At 39.7% G+C, this 16873-nt stretch overlaps 1 long non-coding RNA gene across 1 annotated transcript in view; it reads left to right on the top strand.

Moving 5' to 3' along the window:
• Positions 1–3261: 3261 nt before the first annotated feature.
• Positions 3262–16873, top strand: part of LOC135981148 (uncharacterized) — a 101123-nt gene continuing 87511 nt past the window's right edge. The window contains exon 1 of the long non-coding RNA XR_010598109.1: positions 3262–3375. This is a non-coding gene — a long non-coding RNA (uncharacterized LOC135981148). The remainder of the gene's footprint in view (positions 3376–16873) is intronic.

The raw sequence follows: 16873 nt of genomic DNA, 5'->3' as shown, positions 1-16873 counted from the left end.
ATAATTTCTTGCCGGTACTGCACTCATGGGAGGGACACAAGGGGGGCACGTGACCTCCCCACTGACCCTCCATGTGACTCATCCCCGCCCCCAGTCCGGGGGCCCCATGCTTTCCCTGTCCCCTCCGACATCCCCCCCTTTGTATATACAAACATCAACATGCTTAATTACTCACTTTCCCCCAAAATATGTAGTGTTCAGTTTGTTTATATGGAATATGGGAGTTGGGTGAGGAGCCATTTCAGCATACGCATGACTTTAAAAAGACAAATTTTAAGTAGAACTGTATCATAAACTGCTTTATGGTATTGTACCCAGACATTGCATTTCAATGTGGGATTCAACTTCGTTTATAGGAACTGACTCCTGAAACTCTTACCAGGCCACAAAAGTGGTCCATAGTCATGCAGATAGTCCCATTGTCTTCATTGGGATTGATCAAATGATTAAGGGTTTACAGGATTAGGTTCCAAATTTGTAAATTGTTCTGGATGAAACTGACAATGCCTGAGCTGTCAGATCAGAAGGAGCTTAATACGAATAAAGGTGGGCAGATGTGTGATAAGTCTTAGCTCCATTGCTAAGATGAGGAACATATTTTCAGCAAAGTTCTTGGCAGATTTCTGAGGCAGCTGGTTTAAGGCTGTCACTGTCTGGCATTATAATCTTCACTTACAGTTCTCTCTCCCACAAATGAGGCATTTGTTTTCTTTGTTTTGCTGCTCCAGTTCCAGTTAACAAAATGCATGTTAGACTAGTTTGGGTGCAAAGAAGTATTCAATGTTTAATTACACTGGAGACAACACCACTGATTCCTGTCAGGCTGCAGAACTGGGCTGACATCAGAATCCAAACATCCTCTGGTCAGTGCAAGAAGAGGCTTTCCTCTAATGATTTGGAATTGATGTGATGCAGTATGAATGTCATGGATAATTCAGACCAATGAGGAGAAACATAATAAAAAACACAGTTTTATTTAAACACCTTCAGTCCCCCCACCCTTCCCCTTTTGAGGACTCTTGACCAATGTAAAACAGCACAATTCATATGCTAACAAACTTAAACAAAGGCTTTGTTTAAGTTTGTTAGCATATGTATTGTGCTGGTAAAGCCATAAAGAATGAATGAATGCCCTCCCTAGCCACGTTCTGCTCCTTTGAGGATCAGAGCGCAGCACTGCCCGCCATGTGCTCCGGCACGGGGGTGGGCTTGCCCCATGTATTTCTGGTACACTGTTCCAGCTAGAAATCTCTTGCAGGTACAAGGTACCAGAGGGTACCGCCCTACTTACACTTCTGGGTTGCACTGAAGTCTTTGAAGGTTCCAGTTCAAGAAAGCATTCCTAATCAGGGAGGGCACCTAAACATGTGTTTAACTTTAAAGATCTGCTTAAGTCCCACTGAAGTCAATTTAAAGTGTATTGTTAAGCACATGCGCAGGTTCCTTTCCTGACTAGAGATGGATGAAGGGACATTCTTATGTGCTTTCCTGAATCAAAGCCTAAGGTACATACACACATAAGTCTGCAGGATCAGGCCTAAACATATGGAGATATAAAAAAGGAGTGGGTGAAAGAAGCAGGAGTGTGAGTGAGATGGCAAATGATAGGCAATTGAGTTGCCACAAGGGATGAAAAAGAGTCTCAGGTATATATTTCTAGTTTTATTATGGTTAAGAAGGAATTGACACAGAAAAATCTACAACCTTTTAATGTGCTTGATGGCCTCTTGTTGAGATAGGTTGATGGATAAAGAGAGAAATCAGTAACTGAAAGATTTGTGGGGTTTTTTTAGTTTCTTTTGAAGCTTACACCATTAGGTAGCTAAAAACTACCTAACACTGACATCTTAGGATCCTTCCTAGGATCTAGGGCAGTGGTTTTCAGCCTGTTGTCCATGGACCCCTGGGGGTCTGCAGACTATGTCTAAAATTTCCAAAGGGGTCAGGACCTCCATTTGAATTTTTTTAGAGGTCCACAAATGAAAAAATGTTGAAAACCACTGAGTCAGGGAAAAAGATAAGACCATAGCTAAGAATATGGCAGCAAAACAAAGCAGATTCCAAAGAAAAGTATCTTTAAAGCAATTCAGAAAAAAACTCCTCTTATCACAATAACATTTTAATCAAAGCACTTCTATTTACTTTACTTGGCTACCTGCTTACCCAAGATTCTAAAATCACCTAATGCTATGCACATAGATCAGGAGATGTAAAAGTATCCCTTGTTCTTCCACTCTTCACATTTCTGATAAACTATTAGTAATGCCTCAGCTTTTACTCCAAGTCCTACACGTGATACAATAGTGTAGTGCTGTTATGTCAATATTCATTTTAAAAGCACTGACTTTATTGAAAATCATTACCTTTACGTGAAACAACACTATATTCACTCCCCAGTCTTTTCCATGATTCACAACTTTTAGCTGCTTAATGTATATGCATTATGGGTATTGTACTAGTATTAAACGGATGGCAACATATATTTTTCTAATATAGGCTGCTATTTGCACATTTTACCAGAGGGTTTCTCTCTTTCTGTATAACATTGTGTATCTGCTGTTTGAGATTTCCTTCTGAGTAGGTTTGCAGTTTATTATCCTTCCCTCCCCCCACCCCCACCCCCACCCCTGAAACCACTGACTTCAAAGGTCTTTGCATCAGGCATATAATTAACATTTCTGATAATTTCAGATATAACTGTCTCACTGTTTTGTCACAGTGTCTTAGTGCTCTTTATTTTCAAATATTATAAATGATATTTTAATATCTGATATTTTATTATTAAGATTATTTGTTGGCATTTTTAGTGTTTGAATAATAGCTTATAAACTTGCAGTGCAGTGCTAAAGGCACATTTTCAAAAAGTCCCATAGAAAGTTGCTAATCTCAGTTATCCTGTAATTCAGATGTGGAGAATATAAACATCACTAATTATTTGCAAAACAGTAATTCACACCAAACTCACAAGTTTAATTTATGTTCAGTGTTGACTAATCAAGAACCAAAGCCAATGAAGTAAATTATTCATTTTGCTATTGGATACAAATCCCTTTTCTCTTATCTAGTTCCTCTCTTCACTGAGCTTCTTAGAATGCTGTTTTACATCCCACACTCTTTTTTGGTGTAGCATAATCTCAGCCTTATCTGTGACAGATCAGCTACCCTCCCACTAAATCTGATCAGCTTGGATCAGATGGCCCTGCCTAATTATTAGGCCCAACTGGGAAGGGATAATGGGACTCCAACAAAGTGCTGTGAAAGCTCATTTGGGAGAGAGAACCTGCAGAAATGACACTGGCTGGCTTGCTCCTGTGACTGAGTCCTGAAAGACGAAGATTTGCACAGGGTAAAGTCCTGAGAGTCAGCACGTGGTAGGTGAGTGGGAAAGAATTGAGAGCTGAGCCCAAGAGATGCTGTTGTGATAATTGGACCTACAAATTTACCCTAATTGTAAGCTCAATTGTGAAAAGTGAGTGAAAAAGTTCATAAAGAGTCACAATAACCAAAGGTTACAATCAAAGTTGATGGGAAAACTGCAAAGGGGTTCAGACTAATTTAGTACAAACAAAAAGGCCTGCTGATATATTCAAGGACTGTATTAAGATCATGCCTGTAAATCAGAAAAATGTGGGACTGGAAATCAATTAAATAAAATTGGTGTATCAGATATTAGGCCTAACTGGTGGTCAAAATAATGAGGGGATGGGCTATTCTGCCTATTGTTCCTATTTAGGGTCCTTAAAGAAAGAGACTTTGTGACAAATATTGACTACTGAACAAGCTTTACTAGTGTGGCTGCTAGCCCTACCATCTCCTGGATCCTGGGCCTTTCGCAACCTGTTCCTGAGTAGTGTTCTGACCTTTATGAACCAGAGAGAGGCATCCAGGTGATATTACTACCTCTAACAGCTCTGACTGAATCTCAAATTCTAGCTGGTATGTGAGACTTTGTTCTCTCCTCCTGTTTGGCTCTTTCTTTTCTACCTGACTTCTTCTTTCCTATCTCTCTTCTTTTGCCTTCTGTTTGACAAGAGTCTGGCTTAATTGGCCAAGACTGTGTATTTAACAACACTGCTGTAAGCCTCAGACTGAAAAAAAGCAGCTGAAAGCATGCCCCAAACAGCCCAATGCTTGTACAAGTTTGCCAGGTCTTGGAGTGACTGATCAGACTGTGTGCTGAATCTGTGTTTGGGTTAATTGGTTGGGTTTTTTTAGCTGTGATGTTGCAAAGGGGAGTCAACACCAGAAACAGAAGCTGCATTTTCTGTCTTTGCTGTTATTTTCTCTTTCCTTTTGTGTGTGTTTGTCTTGGATTTTTTTTTCCTTTAAGGAAATGGGATTGGACTTCAACAACAGTTTTTAAAAAAAATAACAACTAAAAACCAGCTCCAGCTCATCTCAACTAACTTCTTCTTCTCTTTTTTTTTCTACCAAAGACACTTATTACTACCTTTAATACTATCCAATAAACTTTCAGAAGAGGATTCTTTTCTTTCTGAAACTCTCTTCAGCTAAAGGAAAAGGGAATAAGAGATGTTAGACATACTTAATATTTTACATTTCAAATTCTTTAATTGTTTTTCCTTCTTCTTTTCTGTACCTTTTAGTAGAGGGCTAAAAGGACTGTTGATGGTGTGTTTGCCATGGTACTAAGCAGGCTGAGGTGTCTGTATACCAACTACTGAACCTTGTTTATGCTGTTTAATGTTGGACAACGTCAGGATCAAAACACCTTTTACTCTTTGGGTCCATATATTTCATATAAACTAATAAAACAGGGTGGAAGTTTGGTCAACTGGCTAAAACACAGGAAACAAAGGATAGGAATAAATGGTCCTTTTTCACAATGAAGAAAGGTAATTAGTGGAGTCCCCCAAGGACTTGTACTAGCACCTGCGGTGTTCGTCATTTTCATAAACGATCTGGAAAAGGAGAACAGTGAGATGGCAAAACTTGCAGACAATACAAAATTACTCAAGATAGTTAAGTACAAAGCTGGCCGCAAAGAGTTACAAAGGGATCTCACTGAACAGCAGATGAAATTCAATGTTAAGTGCACAGTAATGCACAGTGGAAAAATAATCCCACCTATACATGCAAAATGATGGGGTCTAAATTAACTGTTACCACTCAAGAAAAACACCTTGCAATCATTGTATCTAGTTCTCTGAAAATATCTGCTCAGTGTGCAGCAGCAGTCAGAAAAGCTAACAGAATATTAGGAACCATTAGAAAAAGGATAGATAATCAGCAAATATTGTAATGCCATTATATAAATCTGTGGTCACCCACACATTGAATACTGCATGCAGTTCTGGTCCCCCCCATCTCAAACAAAAATATATTAGAATTGGAAAAGATACAAAGAAGGGCAACAAAAATGATTAGAGGTCTGCAACAGTTCCAGATGAGGAAAGATTAAAAGACTGGGACTGGTCATTTTAGAAAAGAGATGACTAATGGGGGATATAATATAGTTGTATCATGAATAGTATGTAGAAAGTAACTAGGAAAATGTTATTTACTCCTTCACATAACTCAAGAACTATGGGTCACCCAATGAAATTAGTAGGCAGCAGGTTTAAAACAAACCAAAGGAAGTATTTCTTCACACAATGTACCGTCAACCAGGAACTTGTTGGCAGGGGATGTTGTAAAGGTCAAAAGTATAACTGGGTTCAAAATAGAATTAGATAAGTCCATAGATGATAGGGTATTAGCCAAGATAGTCAGAGATGCAACCCCATTCTCTGGGTGTCCCTAAACCTCTGAATGCCAGAAGCTGGGACTGGATGCTTGGGGATAGGTCACTCAAAATTGTCCTGTTTGTTTCATAGTCTCTTAAGCACCCGGCATTGGCCAACATTGGAAGAAAGGACACTGGGATAATGGACCATTCGTCTGACCCAGTGTGGCCAGGCTTAATAAGATGTTTTATTTATGTTGCATTTGCAGCTATTCTCTGTTACTAGCACCCTGCTGGGTGGTGCCAAGAGAGTTTCCTGGGGGGGAGGGAGGAAACTGAGGTAGTGGGAATAGTCCCTCAGTGGCCACAAGGGGAGTCTTGGTGTAACACTCACCCAAGCCACTACTGCCATGTTAGTATTTCTGATTAGCAGTTTGATTAGGCTCAGACATTACACAGGGCAGCATCTTTTGTATAAGTAAAGGCTTTCCTTTGTTTTGGAAGTGACTTCCTGTTACATGATCTCTCTAACCTCTCGTGCCGAAGCATCCCAAAGGTTGTCCAATTATATTAGGTATATAATTCTTCTCACACATGAGAACACACAAGCTGTGTCAGTAACAAGCTCAAATCTTTAACACCAAAACATGTCTTGTTTTTAGGGAAAACTTGTTTGACAACTCAAATTGATGGGATAACCTAATTTTGGCAATTAATTGATCTTTGACTATTAACAGTAAATATGCCCAATGGCCTGTGAAGGGATGCTAGATGGAGTGGGATCTGCGTTACTACAGAAAATTCTTTCCTGGGTGTCTGGCTGGTGAGTCTTGCTCACATGCTCAGGGTTTAGCTGATTGCCATATTTGGAGTCAGGAAGGAATTTTCCTCCAGGGCAGATTGGCAGAGGCCCTAGGGGTTTTTCACCTTCCTCTGCAGTGTAGGGCATGGGTCACTTGCTGGAGGATTTTCTGCACCTTGAAGTCTTTAAACCACAATTTGAGGACTTCAATAGCTCAGACATAGATTAGGGGTTTGATACAGGAGTGGGTGGGTGAGATTCTGTGGCCTGCGTTGTGCAGAAGGTTAGACTAGATGATCATAATGGTCCCTTAGACCTTAAGGTCTAAGTCTATGAAATACATAAAAGTTATTAGTAATTATTTGTTCAGTGCAGGCTGCATGTTCCGTGCTGGATAGAACCAGGGAAATATCAAATATGTGATTCTTCTCTGCCTGGGTTTGCTGTTGATTCAGCAAATGTCTACTTGATGTGTTATGTGTAGTAGCATTGTCTATATTGCCTGGGTGCACTGGGTACAGGTTTGAATTAAACTAAAAAATATTATCACACTTGTCACTTAAGACCTTGATGTTTCAAAGGTTTACAGATCTTTCTGTTTGAATAATCCATCTCTCCACAGAGCCATATCTCTGTGGCTTACTGGCCTGAGATAAAGTTCAGTCTTAGTTTTAAACATAACATACAAAAGGCAATGAGAAAACAGAGAGCTGGCAATGAAGAATCCTTTGGGTCTCACTCCTGCAAACTCTCATAGGTTCTTCTAGTTCGTTAACAACCTGAGTGAGTGGAGCATGCTACCCTTTACTCTTTGATGCTCTTCTGTTTAATGACACTGAGGGACTGTTCTGCAAATGAACAGCCCCTAAAGAATAGCATAGCATTAATCCTGACTCCCAACTTGAGAAAAACAGTCATATAAGACACAACCTTCCTTTGTGACTAAATGAAATGTTAAAAGACCTAGTGTGGGGTTATACTACATACGTTTTTTAAAAGTTACATGTTGAGAAGCACTGGCTATGATTGTGGGACTTGCACTTTTATTTGCATTCCCCAACCCCCAATACAGTGTGTGATGATAAATTAAGTCCAGAAAAGTAATACTTTGTAGATGAGTGTCTAGGAGAAGAAAGAAATGATCTCATGTTCTTTCAGAAGTGTCCATCTAGGAGGACATCAATAATCTGCGTTGTGTCAAGTAACAAAAACATAAGGAGCTATGCTCATCCCTAAACGGCAGTTGGTGCTACAAAGTCCTAGAATGACAAAGAGCCAGCTGCATAAAAGGCAGCTTTAAAATAAAACCCCAAAAAACAAAACTCCCATTTATCCATATGTGTCCTAACTGAAGGAGACAGTTATGTGGATCTGGGAGATTTCATTGTCCATATACCATAGAAACTATGGGCCAGATACTCCAGATTATTGGGGTAGCTGGCACCTGTTTCCTTATAGAAAGCCAGTTGATCTTGTCAGTGGGGTATTCCCTTTATATAGGGGAAATTCTAGCTAGCATAGAGCTGTTGTAGCTACACATATGCCACCCCATATCATCCCCAGGGAAGGGGGCATATCTGGGGAAATTGGGACCTAGCAAGGAGACCCTTACAAATCAATGATTCCTACTGCTGAAGCGACTTCCTGGGGGGCTCCTCACAGCCAGCCCCTTTAGAAGCCTTAAGATGGTTGTAATCTTTTCGCTGGAGAACCACCCAGTTCTGAGGTGACTGAAGACCAGGGGGTTGTCAGTGCTGCCTAAAGTCATATTTATTCCCCACACACCTGCTCTAGAACCAAGCTCCTCTCATTTGGGCAGGGAGATCAGGTTCAGTGACGCTGTTAGCAAAAAACATTAAAATTAGGGAGAAGGAAACTCATTTTGCCTAATTCCAAACCTAGTCAAACACTAAGAGGTCAAAAGTTCAACTTGATGCATCTGTTGCTTGGGAAGGACTGAAGAAAATAGGTGATAGAATAGAAAAAAAAACATTATTATACCATATGGCACATTCAGGGCAATCATTTCTAGTAGGCTGGCTTTCGGGGATGTTTTTCTATGTCTTACACATAACATAGGCTACCCTTGAGCAAGGAAGAAAATGCTTGGGGGAGGAGGGGAGGAAAAACATTCATTTGATTTTTTTCTTATGATTATTTATTGCAGTGTTTCCCAAACTTGGGAGGTCGCTTGTTTAGGGAGAGGTCCTGGTGGGCCGGGCCGGTTTGTTTACCCACCGCATCCGCAGGTCCAGCTGCCGAGGGACGTCCTGGCTGCCGCTTCCAGCAGCTCCCATTGGCCTGGAGCTGCGAACCCCAGCCACTGGGAGCCGCGATCAGCCGAACCTGCGGACACGGTGGGTAAACAAATCGGCCCAGCCCGCCAGGGGCTCTCTCTAAACAAGCGACGTCCCAAGTTTGGGAAACACTGCTCTAAGCAAAACTATGCAAGGCCTGGGCCTTGTAAACCTTATAGTTTATTCTGAGAACAATTAAAATAATTTAATACAAGATTTTTTTTTTTCCCCCTTAGTGGAGCTTCATGCTGTTCAGGGCCTTACCTTTTTTTGTAGATCCCTGAGCTTCTTTTATTTCCAGAGTACAGACAGCATAGGCTGAGTTACAGTATTTACTTCAATATGTTACAACTCCGATCAGCTATGGTGATATTCCCCCATGTTTCCAATGAGGTGTCACCTGTGTAATTCTTTGTTACAGGGCCAACCAAGATGAAGTAGTAATCGGTGCTGAATTCAACACCAACTCTAAATTAACTTTTTGAAAACATTATAGCATATTTTCTGTGCTGAGTCTATTCTGTACCCAAAGAATGAGGCATGCCTGCCACTGTGTTAGATAATATTTTTTTTTCTTCCCCCTCCCTCTAATTTTGCAATCCCAGGTTTTACGTGAGAACTTTTTTAATTTAAAAAAAAAAAAAAAAAAAAAAAAAAAAACCTTAAAATGGTTTGAAAAATAAAGGGAAATATAACTTGGTCAGTAGTGATTTTTATCTGGAATAATGTAAGGACACAATAAAAAAAAAATACAGCTTTATTTTCACTAACATACTTTTGGGATTTCAAGAATCTTTTACTTTTTGCAGAAATATCTTCCATGTTTAGTTAAGTGATCAAGTGACTTTTAATTTGGTGCAGCTGTACATACAGTACATAGCCAACACCACTGCACAGTTAATGCTACCTTTTATCCTTTTTCATTTTCTTTTATGAGCTGAGGGATTGTTCATTCATATTCCTCTAATCCTCATAATACCTGGGCCATTATTACAAATCTTAGCTCTTCAGATAGCATCTAATTTCTTATGAATCTCATGAGTACTAAAGGAATCTTGTTAAATGAAAATGGAGGTATCAGATTTTGCCTGGGATTTAATATGCAATTCAATGGTTTAAGGATTTAGATATAGAGACTATTAGAAAGATACAAAATATGCATACTATAGGTATGGGTATATTTTCTGTAACTATGTACAGGACATTGATACCTATAATAAGATATGACAGGCAGAAGAATATTACTTAAGTAAACCTTTCTTTCTGCCTCTGGCAAAAGTATTCATGCTGCAACAAATTATATTACAGGACAGCAACTAAAGCAACAATTTTTTTTATTTTAAAAAATTAAAAATTATCTTTATTTACTTTTTGGCAGGTTCAGTAATATTGACTGGGTAAGTTGAGTTTCACTATTTTGTGTTAATGTATTCAAGACATTTGTTTTTTTTAATTATTCACTCAATGTATAGATCCTTCTGTAATTCCTCTATTATATACCAGTTCTAGTGTATAGGGACCCTCTATGGCCACAAATCAGGCACAGGATGTGTCCCTGATTAAGTTAAACTCCCATGGTGCAGATGTCTTGTGTGTGTTTTGTGCCACCTGTCACTACAGAAGCCAAGAAAATTTAAAGTGCGATTGAAGTTTTACATGGAGTTGCTGGTGCCTCCTGGTGGTTGCAGCATTTCCTTAGTATATGATCTGGTTTTCAGGAAGACACTATTGGGAAGGAAAATGGTCCAGTAGTAAGGTTGCTAGAATGGGCCTTAGGAGTCCTGGGTTTAATTCCCTGTTCTGACACAAACTTCCTGTGTGATCTTGGGCAATTTGTGTACTCTCTTCATGCCTCATTTCCCCTCTATGAACAGGGGATAATAGCAGTTCCCTATCACCCCAGGGTGATGTGAGGTCAATTACATTTAAAAATTGTGAGGTACTTAAAATAGTATCTGTACTTAAAAGTGTTCTGCATAGATAGTACAGTAAAAGCTGTGTTATCTGGCACTTTATCAACTGGAAAGCTCTAGAAACTTGCATTTGATATCAATTAAAAGTCCGGTTTGTGCGAGCCAGGCAGGCTCCCTCCCTGGCTCCATGCGGCTCCCCAGAACTGGCGACATGTTTCTGCTGCTCCTAGGCAGAGGAATGACCATAGGGTGGCTCCATGTTGTTCCTCTGCCCAGCTGTTTGGCCGGGAACCACAGCCAATGGGAGCTGTGGGGGGCAGCATCTGCACGCAGAGGCAGTGCCTAGAACCAGCAGGGACAGGTCACCACTTGCAGGGAGCCGCCCGAGGTGAGCGCCGCCCAGATCCGGCACCCTGAAATCCTTCCCTCGCACCTGCCCCAAGCCCCTTCCCTCACCGAAACTCCCTCCATATAACTCTTACTTAAACAGAATTTTTGACTTATGGGCACTCCTTTCCCTCCCCCCCCCCCCATCCACCCCTACATGTTGGATAACAAAGCTTTTACTGTATTTCTCTTGGTTCAGATGACTGGTTTGTGTGATTCATTAGGCAAAAAGGCTGGCTTTGAAATTGTTACAAACGGTGTTACGAGAGGTTTTATTCTCTCTGAGAACTAAAGAATATATTATCTTACATCTGGCATGAGATAAGACAGAGCCTTGTGTGGACAGAAAGGGACTTGTTCTGAGAATTCACTGTGTGAAGTGGTAAGTGAAATTCTCACAACAAATTCTTGATTATTCTTTTGCTTTCTTTTTACTCTACTCATAAGTTCTTTAGTTTATTGTTTCATAAAGGTGTCTCAAGTATGTGTTCTATTCCCCTGGTAGTCCTGTGTCCCCTGTCTGATACAATAATTTTGAATATTGATGAGGTTCAAGAGCAGCTAACTTTCTGAGGATCTGAGACACAATGAGATTCTTACACTATCCATCTCTTCCAATGCTTTATCCACAAGCTTTGGTAGAAAATTTGGACACTTTTTTTTTTTTTTTTTTTTTAAATTCAAAGGGAGTGATCCCACAGAACTGAAGCTGAATGAAGTGCTAGTTTCTGAAGCAAACAAGGGGAAAAAAAAAACAATATTAATCAATCACCATTTTCCTCAGATCTCCCACTGACTTCTGCTGGTTGAAAGTACAATATGCTTACAGTTCTCAGGGCTACATTTTTTTTTTAATGGCATCAACCCAGTTTTCAATTTTGCAGGCCTAACTTTGTATCCACAGGTAATTCCAAGGAATAAACTGGGTAGAAATTCTAGCATTTACATGAATAATTATCTAAGTTACAGGCATAATTAACTGCCAGATCAAAATTGCTCGCACTGTATTTATCATTTTTTAAATTAAAAATAATAATGACTTCTGCAACACTGAAGTTCAGTAACTTTTCTATAATTTATTTTTTTAACATTTCTTGGGTCTTTCAATGAATTCTAATAGATGACAGCCATTTCCTGCTTTTACCATAACAATAGATAGTCACACCTGGAGACCCAGTGGGTTCAATTATCAGAAATCCCAGTTATTCTTTGTTATAATTTTGGGTATAGAGGTTCATGTAAAATAGTTAGGTTTGGCAGAATTGTATCTTTATTTTCTAAATAATTTTGATATCAATTTTTTTAAAGCATCATTTTTAGTTTGTATCAATATAAATTTTCAGTTGTGGGCAATTATGGGGGGAGGGTCAGACAATTATTAAATGACAGTAGAATTGAGATTCAAAAAGTTAAAGCTTTCTATTAAAATGTAAATTGTCAATTTCACAGGCCAAAATGCACAAAGTATATATCTTTAAATCAAACCAAAGTTCTCGAGCAGCATTTTTCTTACTTTGCCTATCTGTAAATTACAGCGATCATCAAGTCTCTGTAATTCATCTGCAAAGATGCCTACAGCGTGAGTGGAGGGGAAAAAAAGAGAGTAGAAGTTGCTTGCATGGTAGCATAGTTAGATCCTGATCATAAACTAAAACACAGCCCTCATTTCTGATCTGAGATGCTACAGTATTTAATGGGTCATAAATTCCTCCTTCACCAATTCACACCAGTTGACATATGGTCCAACTGGTCTAAAGGAGCCCTAATCAATGTAGATACACAGTTTTGCCATTGGGACGGGAACAGTAACACAGATGTAAAGCAAGGGCATGAGAAGGGCCTGATATGATCCATCCCAACTGCTGGAATCATATACAAACACTTTAGCTCCTCTGATCCCTGCCAGCATGCATGGTACTGATATAGTCTTCCAAAGAAGATATTTTTCATACGTGTTCTGAATTGATACAAACACACAGAGCAGAACTTCTGATACATTATGTATCTCACTGGGTGCTGCAAACAATGTATGTGTAGCTTATTGACTGCCCTGGGATTTTAACATAGTCACGGTTGCTCTGCATTGCCTCACACATTTCCAGAATCTAGAGAGAGACTAACCTTATGCGATGGTCTATACTATTATGCTCACCACTTTTACAAGACTCTGATAAATTTTGTACAAAAAGTATGCCTTGTGAGGTATGATTGGAAAACTCATAATCTACTGAACATTACTGTCCTACTAAAATGTTTCCACATTGTATCTAAAGTTAAGTTTCTACTGTATAACATTGCTGTAACATGTTCCAGAGTAAGAAAGGTGGGTCAAAACCAGTTTTTCAGAGACAAAGACACTGGCACCCCCAGACAGGTATCAACAAAATCATATGGGCTATCTCAGCCATTCTTCAGCAATGTGCAGGTGTAAATAAGAAATTTACATTGCATCTCAGAAATGTTTCAAACCTCAAGTCCACAGGTGACTGCTTGTCACCTACACCCCAGGTTGGGGAGGTGGGGTAATCCTTGAAGTAGGGAGAGGGATATAAAAATGAGAGACGGTGACCTTCAACTCACTTTGCCTCCTTCCATCTCTGCTCATTGTATCAACAACTCTCAAAGAACAGAACTAAGAGGGGGAGTGGTCCTAGGCTGGAAGGAGACCTAGCCTGTAAAATTTACAGCAGTGTATGGTGATATTAACCTTTGCTTTTAAGGCCACTTAGCTTGTCAAGTTTCATATTACTCTTTTTTATTTTCTTTTGTAATCAATCATGAATTTTATGCATCTATACCAATAATTGCTTAAAATCTATCTTTCTTTAGTTAACAAGATAAGTTTTTGTTTTATCTTAACCAGTGTGTTTGGATTAAAGTGTGTGCGTGTATGGGAGGGGGATTCAATTTGGGATAAAGAAGGCTGATGCATATATCATTTTCATTTGACGAAATGATGGAATTTCTATGATCTTGCATTGTTCAGTAGTCTGCTGGACAGTACAAGATGTACATTTCTGGGGAGACAAGGCTAGGAATTAGAATTTGTGGGTGTCACCCTCTATGTAATTCACAAGTGACTGTTCAGAGTGCTCATGTATTTAGCTGGGTGTGAATTTGCATGCTAAAGGCTGTGTGAGCAGGCCAAGAGGTGCTGTTCTGACAGTAAAGCAGTGTGAAAGGCATCCTAGGCTAGAGACTTAAGGGGACACAGCTGTTCAGCGGTCCACATTGTGCCCTGGGGAATGGCACACCTTAATCCTCTGAAACCCCAAAAATACAAGGTGTACACACTACCTCCTACAACACAATCTTAAGCTTGTGCATTGGGACGTTGCTCAGAGGGCCAGTAACATGCATAATAGCATTTTAACCTTAAAGATGCTACAGGCAAAACCAGGTTTAGGTCAGGCATAGCAAACAGGAGCTAGCTACATCAGCTGACACTCAAACACTAAGCCTATCCCACTCAAACCACCCTACCCTTGACCTGAGGCTTCTTTTTGAGATGGTGCCTTCACATGCTGCTTATTAAAGACTTGAGACCACCTGTCATATGTATCACCAGACTGCTGGCAATCCCCATTACAAGACACCTTTTGTGCACCTCAATTAACAAAACCTACAGAACCCTGTGGTGAAATAAAGCATACCTCACCCTTCAAGATATATGTATACCTCTCCTCCTATCACAATGACATTTCTGCCAACTTACTCTTCTTAATGCTTCTGCCATTCAGTACAGTTACTCCTAACACAGTGAATGACCATTGGAATGCCTGCAAATAAATGCTGGAATTAAAATCTGTGGAACACAATACAAAAATAATAATTGCACACACTTATAATTGTTCCTCATATTTGCTTAGTATGGCACCATGCTTACCAAACAGTGGCTATTGCCCGCTCCTGGGGACTTTTGAGTATTTCACTTTGCAACCTTCATATTCTTTTAGTATTTTTTAATGTTAACTTCCTAAGTTTTTTTTTTTTTTTTTTTTTTAAACTTAACTTGAAAACAAAACACAAATTTAACCCAGTGAAACCATATTGAGTCTCTGCAATGGTCATCAGCAAGACTACAATCTACAGTCCTGTACTACCTGAGGTAACAGAGTAACTGGTCCCAGTAGAAGGCTGTTATCTTCTATATGGACCTGCCACTAGAGGGAGTTGGAGCAACAGACTTTGCCACTGGCTTTCACAGCTATTTGCTAGATAGAAAAAGACCCCTAACCTATGTCTGAGCTATTGAAGTCCTCAAATCATGGTTTAAAGTCTCCAAGGTGCAGAGAATCCTCCAGCAAGTGACCCCATGCTGCAGAGGAAGGCTAAAACCCCACAGGGCTTCTGCCAATGTGTCCTGGAGGAAAATTCCTTCCCGACCCCAAATATGGCGATCAGCTAAACCCTGAGCATGTGGGCAAGACTCACCAGCCAGACACCTAGGAAAGAATTCTCTGAAGAATTCTCTGTAGTAACTAAGATCTCACCCCATCACAGGCCATTGGGCATATTTACTGCTAATAGTCAAAGATCAATTAATTGCCAAAATTAGGCTATCCCATCATAACATCCCCTCCATAAACTTATCACGCTTAGTCTTGAAGCCAGATATGTCTTTTGCCTCCAATGTTCCCCTTGGAAGGCTGTTCCAGAACTTCACTTCTCTGATGGTTAGAAACCTTCGTCTAATTTTAAGTCTAAACCTCCTGATGGCCAATTTATATCCATTTGTTCTTGTGTCCACATTCGTACTGAGCTTAAATAATTCCTCTCCCTCCCTGGTATTTATCCCTCTGATATATTTATAGAGCAATCATATCTTCTCTCAGCCTTCTTTTGGTTAGGCTAAACAAGCCAAACTCTTTGCATCTCTATTCTTCTATTTGCTACTGTAATATGAAAAATAATATACTGGTAATTGCATATAGTAAGAGAGCCATTTTGCATGGAGAAAGATGCCAGATATCCTGGCAATATATTTAACTCCCAGATTTTACAAGCAACAGACAAGTTCCATAGTAATACTTCCTTTAAGTAAAGGGAAGGGAAAGGCCACAGCTGACAGCTACCAGGAGGACAGGAGGGTTCCCTGTCCTAGCTGATAACACAAATCTACACAGTAGACCATTAGGGACCATTAGAGCAAGAGTTGTAGGCAATTGAACTTCACTGTTGGATTTTCCCACCTGCTGTGTGCCTAGTGACAGCAGTAGAAATCAGCTGTTATCAGAAACATCTGCCACTGATCACTTCATTCACAGTGCATTGACTGCAGAAGAAGTTGAAAGGAGAAAACACACAGGAGAAAAACATATTTCAAGACCCAAGCCTGCAACATGCTGATTGCTAGGGCAATTAGCATCTCACAGAACTAAGCCTAACATGCAGGGGTGGTGTTCTGCAGATGAGTAAACTGTTACAGAGAGGTGTTAAGTTAGCCAGGAGCCATAATGAGTCAGTAGCAGAACTGTTTCCTGCTGCAATTTCTAGACGACATTAGCATTTCTTCCAAATTTTGTTAATTTGAGTAAAGAAAGGTTTTAACTTTTCTTTCTCGAATATATCTAAAGATTTGGGGAACAAGCTATAAAGAGGCCCCAATAGTTTGATGTATTTTACTTACCAGAACTTTTCATGTTAAGTCAGTAAGCTGATGTATGCAGTTTGTTCTCGTTATATCCTAGATGCACCATTCAGGAAATATACTTGTGTCATTAGCATGCATGACACAACATTCCTCACAAATCTTCTTTTTTTAAAAAAATGCTGCATAATGTAGTTA

Source organism: Chrysemys picta, chromosome 2 (assembly GCF_011386835.1).
Source record: "Chrysemys picta bellii isolate R12L10 chromosome 2, ASM1138683v2, whole genome shotgun sequence".
Classification (NCBI taxonomy): domain Eukaryota; kingdom Metazoa; phylum Chordata; order Testudines; family Emydidae; genus Chrysemys; species Chrysemys picta.
This window is presented reverse-complemented; position numbering and strand designations above follow the sequence as displayed.